This window comes from Macrobrachium rosenbergii, chromosome 43 (genome assembly GCF_040412425.1).
Source record: "Macrobrachium rosenbergii isolate ZJJX-2024 chromosome 43, ASM4041242v1, whole genome shotgun sequence".
Classification (NCBI taxonomy): Eukaryota; Metazoa; Arthropoda; class Malacostraca; order Decapoda; family Palaemonidae; genus Macrobrachium; species Macrobrachium rosenbergii.
The window spans coordinates 5,870,900-5,877,176 of record NC_089783.1 but is presented as its reverse complement, the minus strand read 5'-3'; the positions used below and the strand labels follow the sequence as shown (position 1 = coordinate 5,877,176).

Below are 6,277 nucleotides of genomic sequence, written 5' to 3'. Positions count from 1 at the left end.
GTAGTCAGATTATTAAAAATCGAATGGTAGGATGTTCGTCTTCATATACATTACTATTACATATCCAAAGTAGCCAGATTATTAAAAAATCTGAATAGTAGGTAGAGCACAGCATCTGCAAGTTCAAGTTGTCTGGGTAACCGAATTTAGTGCACTTCGAATCCTCACAGGATATGCACAGCTTCTAGAAGTTGTTCTACCGTAGTTGTGGGTGTACCCGAATTCAGAGAACTTCTAATCCTCACAGGATACGCAATGTTTACAGAAGTTGAGTTTTAGTTGTCAGGGTAACCGAATTCAGTGCGCTTCGAACCATCACAGGACACGCATAGTGTCTACAAGTTGAGTTCTAGTTGTCTGGGTAACCGAATTCAGAGCGCTTCGAACCTCACAGGATATTCAGTCTTAACAAAAAGCTTTTCTTTCCATGAGCATTATTGTCGATGTTACGGTCTGCTGCAGCTACACCACGAGCCTGTGCATAAGAAAAGTAGTTTGATTTGGAGTATACTAAAAGTTTCCATGATATAACTTACCCTCTTAAAGTGAAAATAGCTTGTTCAGTTAGTCCCAGCAGCTATTCTAAGAAAAGTTATTATAATTAATACTACATCGTATGTGTAAACTTTCCCATTAACAATACCATATATTAGTATTGTTACTTCAAACTGCCATCAACTTTCACATTAACAATCCCATATATTACTACTGTTCCTTCAAACTCTCGAAAAGATAACAGGATAGTGTGCCATCCTTCAAGATATGATAGGGCACCAATCTTACACTGAAACAACTGCATCTAACAGTGCTACAAGACTATGAAATGTGCCATGCAATGCAAACAATCTGGCAACTTCCGTCCTTTAGTACAGCCTTAAGAGAACTGAAACTCTACAACCCCAAGGGGTGAAAAATTAAGTTAGGGAATTCAGAATAAGAATGAGGTTCCTAAAGCAAGCTTCGGCGCCGGAGGATAGGTGGATGAAGGTAGGGGTCAATGAAAATATGCAATGCAATCTGAAATGTATGTCCTAACACGAAAGCTTTGCTTAAAGAGTAAGAGGTGGGGGGTGGGGGAAGGTGGGGGTGTTGAGTGAGTTGATGGAACGATGTTAAGACTACCCAAATTTGAATTACAATTTCCACTGTTAACTAGCCTATTAGAATACCTGACAAGACAAGTCCATGACATCAGTCAAAAAAATTCTTCAAAATCCCAAGACCTAGTCCTCTTAGAAAATCGTTAAGATCCACCTATTACCTGTCTAGTTCCTGTTTACTAATAGGAGTAAAATACCAAGTTACTTTTGTATGTCAGAGAGTTACCCTACCCTATTCTCAGCTGCACTAATACAGTCAAACTTGCATATCATGACCAAACAAAGGGCTCAAGTACTGTAATACCCTCTGCTATTAATGACTTGCTATGTCAAATGTCTCCCTAGGTCTGACTACAGCGTTTTCTACCCCAGTCTATTCCCAGCATCCTTAAGAGATAGACTTGAGCGTTTATTACCTTTATCCTAACTCCTGCATCTATATAAAATTAACATGTTCTTTACCCTATTCTATCCTATCCTATATTTCAAGTTTCATTTCTAATTTCTCAAAGTCCTAGCTACACGAAAACTAGCAACCTTGCAGTTGTAACCTAAGTTGGTCGGTTGGTCTGAAATCCCTGTTGAGCATGGTGACAAAGTCACCATGCTTTTTTTTTGAACTTCCTGTTGTGCATGGTGATCAAGTCACCATGCACAACATGCAAGTCCACCTTTGCCTGGCAGGTGGCATCGCCACCCCGGCAAAGGTGGACTTGTGAAGTGGGCAAAGAATAACTTTAAATGCAAAAAAACCAAAACTCAAACCATACGCAAAACTCAAACCATACGCAAAACTCAAACCATACGCAAAACTCAAACCATACGCAAACTCAAATTCACGCAAAACTCATTTATCACGCAAAACTCAAACTTCTTTAGCTGAAATAATTACTCAAGCTTTAAAAATTTTTACTGTTCAAAAACTTCAAAAAACCAAAATAGAGAATTTACTAAACTTTGCAATTCTGAAAAAAAACTAGCTGAAATTACAAGGTCAAACCACATAGGGCAAAAGTTTAAATAAATTTTAAATTAAAAAGTTTAAAGCACTAACCTAAAAAAAAATACTAGACTTACTATACAAACTCAAACTTTTGAAGCTGAAATAATTACTCAAGCTTTAAAAATTTTTACTGTTCAAAAACTTCAAAAACCCAAAACAGAGACTCAACTAAACTTTACAATTCTAAAAAGAACTAGCTGAAATTACAAGATCAAACCACATAAGGCAAAAGTTTAAATACATTTTAAATGAAAAAGTTTAAATCCACTAACCTTAAAAAAAAATACTAGACATACTCTACAAACTTCCACACACAAACAAAAACTTCCACACACAAACAAAAACTTCCACACACATTTGATGCTAAAATAAAACTAAACTAATGATCAAAAATAAATTTTAAATATTTGAACACAAAAAGTTCTGAAGTTAAAACAAATCCTAGAATTTCTTGAAAAATTCGAAGCTGGAGAAGTGAAATTTTAACCTTTCCACACAACTTCCACACACACTTTTGAAACTAAAATATAACTAAACTAATAATAAAAAATAAATTTTAAATACTTTGAACACAAAGTTCTGAAGCTGAAACAAATCCTATAATTTCTTGAAATATTCAAAGCTGGAGAAGTGAAATTTTAACCTTTCCACACAAACTTCACACACACACACAAACAAACTTTTGAAACTAAAACTTAACAACAAACTAATAAAAAAATAAAACAAACTTTACACACAAACATTCCACAATTCACACAAACAAACTTTGAAATTTTAACCTTTCACAAACAAATTCTACACACACACAAACACAAAAACAAACTTTACACACACAAATACACAAACAAACACACACAAACACTGTTAAATTTCCACACAAACAACAAATAAAAACACACACACACACAAATAAACTTCCACAACACAAACAAACTTCCACACACACACAACAAACTTCCAAACACACACACACACACACACAACAAACTTCCACACACACACACACACAAAACCACACACACACACACACACACACACAATGTTACACACACAAACTTCACACACACACAAACAAACTTCACACACACACACACACACACACAAACTTCCACACACACACACACACACACACACACAAACAAACTTCCACACAAACAAACTTCCACACACACACAATAAACTTCACACACACACACACAAACAAACTTTCACACACACACAAACAAATTCACACACACACACACAAACAAACACACACACACACACACACAAACAAACAAACCACACACACACACACAAATGTTCACAACACACACACAAACAAACACACACACACACACACAAACAAACTTCCACACACACACACACACAAACAAACTTCCACACACACAAACAAACTTCCACACACACAAACAAACTTCCACACACACACACACACACACAAACAAACAAACAACACAACACACTACACACTTAAAATGACACACACACAACACACACACACACACACACACAAACAAACTTCCACACACACACACACACACACACACACAAACAAACTTCCACACACACACACACACACACAAACAAACTTCCACACACACACACACACAAACAAACTTCCACACACACTTTTGATGCTAAAATATAACTAAACCAATAACCAAAAATAAATTTTAAATACTTGAGCACAAAGTTCTGAAATCCTAAAATTTCTTGAAATGTTCAAAGCTGGCAAAGTGAAATTTTAACCTTAAACTCTCAAAATTCTCAAAACTAAGGTTTTGAATCTGAAAAAATGAACCAAATGCATTAAAAAGCCTAAACTTAAAATGAAAACTTGAGTTAATTTTGAAAAAAAAAAAACTAAAATGAGAACTTTAGTTAAGATTTTGAAAAAAAAATCTAATTGTTCCGGGAGTTACTCAAGTCAAGAAAAATTGTTCCTGGAGTTGCCCAAGTCAACTAAAAAAAAAAAATACTCACCCATTAATCCTGTTTAGTCATAAGGTATCGGTACATTTAAAACAATTCAGTAACTCATGGCACACTTACTTAACACACCCTGACCTGAAATAAGAAAATGCATATTAAAACCCAAAATGTTCTAGGAAGAGGAAAAAACCAAAGGCTGACTACTAGTTACAATCAGCTGGGCCATCTGATGTAGCAGCAAGCAAGGCTTCATAAATACTGATAATCTATATTACTAGTTCATTGCCACTAAGCCTACAATAATTAAAGTTTAAAACTTTATACACCCCATATTAAGATGGCTACTGCAGTCAAGTCAAGCCTCTTATCCTCAAGAAACTTTAAAACTTTAAACCCTATTATATTTTAAGACTTGCTCTATTGCAGCATAAAGTTAAAATGAAAACATCCGTAACATTGCATAAGATTGCTAGTAAAAAGCCAAAGCGCATAGAATTACCACTCAAAGAAATCTAGTTCAGCTTAGTAATAAATAGACTTCGAAACTAAGTCTTAAATACCATGCTGAAGGGCAATCTACAACAATACTTAACATTTTGAACAGTTATTGTAGGATTTTACAAAAAATAGAAAACTATATTTCAAGACAAAACCCGCAAACCGAAAACTTTCATACGACAACTGTACGTCATAGCTCAAGTGCCACAATGTAAATATTAAAAAAAAAAAAAGAAAAAAAAAAAACGCAAAACTGGCTACAGTATCCACTCGCCAACCCAACAAAACTCGAAGCACGCCTTCACGCCTAAAATCTTGCAAAGTCTATTCACAATACATATCTGAGAAACTACTCATGCTGCTTTAGACCTCAAATGAATATTATTAAAAACAGACATGCAAGTAAAGCATGTAGGCTATTTGAACCTACAACAAATTTTAAGTCAGGCTAGGGAGCATTTGTACACTGCGCACCATGACCATACAACAAGACACCGCCTTAAGTGAAGAAAAAAAAAAAAAAAAAGAACTAGTCTATTCTGCAGGAGCTACGATACTGACGAGAAAACACAAACATAAAATATAAGCACCTTACTTTGTAAACGTACTCGGGCCCGTCAGAGAGGGAATCCGAATTATCCCTGTGGAGCGCTGTACAGTACATAAAACCAAACAACGTGAAACCAACGATCGTCCAGTACAGAAGGGCCGAGATCCCAAACGTAAATGAACGAGAGAGTCAAGTTAGTATCAACGAAACCTGTCTTACCAAGCCGGGGACCCTACAACACTGAAACAAGCTGTTCTTGAGGATAACAGCCAACGACCGCTGCAACTGCCTGCTTGTGGGACGTGACTTTATAGCCCTTCCGCCACCGAAGAAGTTTAAGGCGATGATCGGAAAATCGACAGAAATTATTATTATTATTATTATTATTATTATTATTATTATTATTATTATTATTATTATTATTATTATTATTATTATTTGAGAGTTGCGAGGCACTCTTCCTTTTTAGCGAACTACCCCAATTATGTATCAGTGTAGTTAGCCCATCTGAAAAATTATTAATTATTATTATTATTATTATTATTATTATTATTATTATTATTATTATTATTATTATTTATTATTTGGAGATTTGCCATTTACTCTTCCTTTTTAGCAAACTACCTGAATTATGTATCGGTGTTTGGTCTTTATCTGGAATTATTATTATTATTATTATTATTATTATTATTATTTATTATTATTATTATTAGTTGTTGTTGTTGTTTTCAGCAGTGCTTGGGCATAAGAGTTCATGAATATTACTTTTACTAGCGTACTTAATTTAGTATACTGTATTGTGTTCATCTTATCGTTCATCGTATATGGCCCGGAGCTGAAAAAAAGATATAATTATATTATTGATTAATGTAACATGGTGTAACAATGACATGGTCATAGACAAAAATAGTATTCAGCACTTTTGTTAAGGTGATTCAACGGTGAGCTTATTAACTCGCACCAATGAATGCAAGGTAATTTTATAATTAAATTTATTATTATAATTAAAGGTGCGTAGGTTCGTAATCTGCTACGGTAAAAGGTCACCTTCAGCGATTTGCCATATGGATTCAAGGCTTTTGATAAACATTTTGCAAAAAACAACTATGACAAGAAGTGATAAATATATCCCAAAATTTTGGTGAAATTGAGAAGGCAGGAGGACAAAGTGGCATTAAATAAATCATTTGT

General features: G+C 34.6%; 1 long non-coding RNA gene across 1 annotated transcript in view; it reads right to left on the bottom strand.

Annotated features, from left to right (window-relative positions):
- Nucleotides 1-5,407, bottom strand: part of LOC136828478 (uncharacterized) — a 6,497-nt gene extending 1,090 nt beyond the window's left edge. Inside the window, exons 1-3 of the long non-coding RNA XR_010850053.1 lie at nucleotides 5,132-5,407; nucleotides 4,090-4,173; nucleotides 1-475 (exon numbers count right to left, since the gene is read on the bottom strand). The exon at nucleotides 1-475 is cut by the window's left edge and continues 1,090 nt beyond it. This is a non-coding gene — a long non-coding RNA (uncharacterized lncRNA). The remainder of the gene's footprint in view (nucleotides 476-4,089; nucleotides 4,174-5,131) is intronic.
- Between the last annotated feature and the right edge of the window lie 870 nt (nucleotides 5,408-6,277).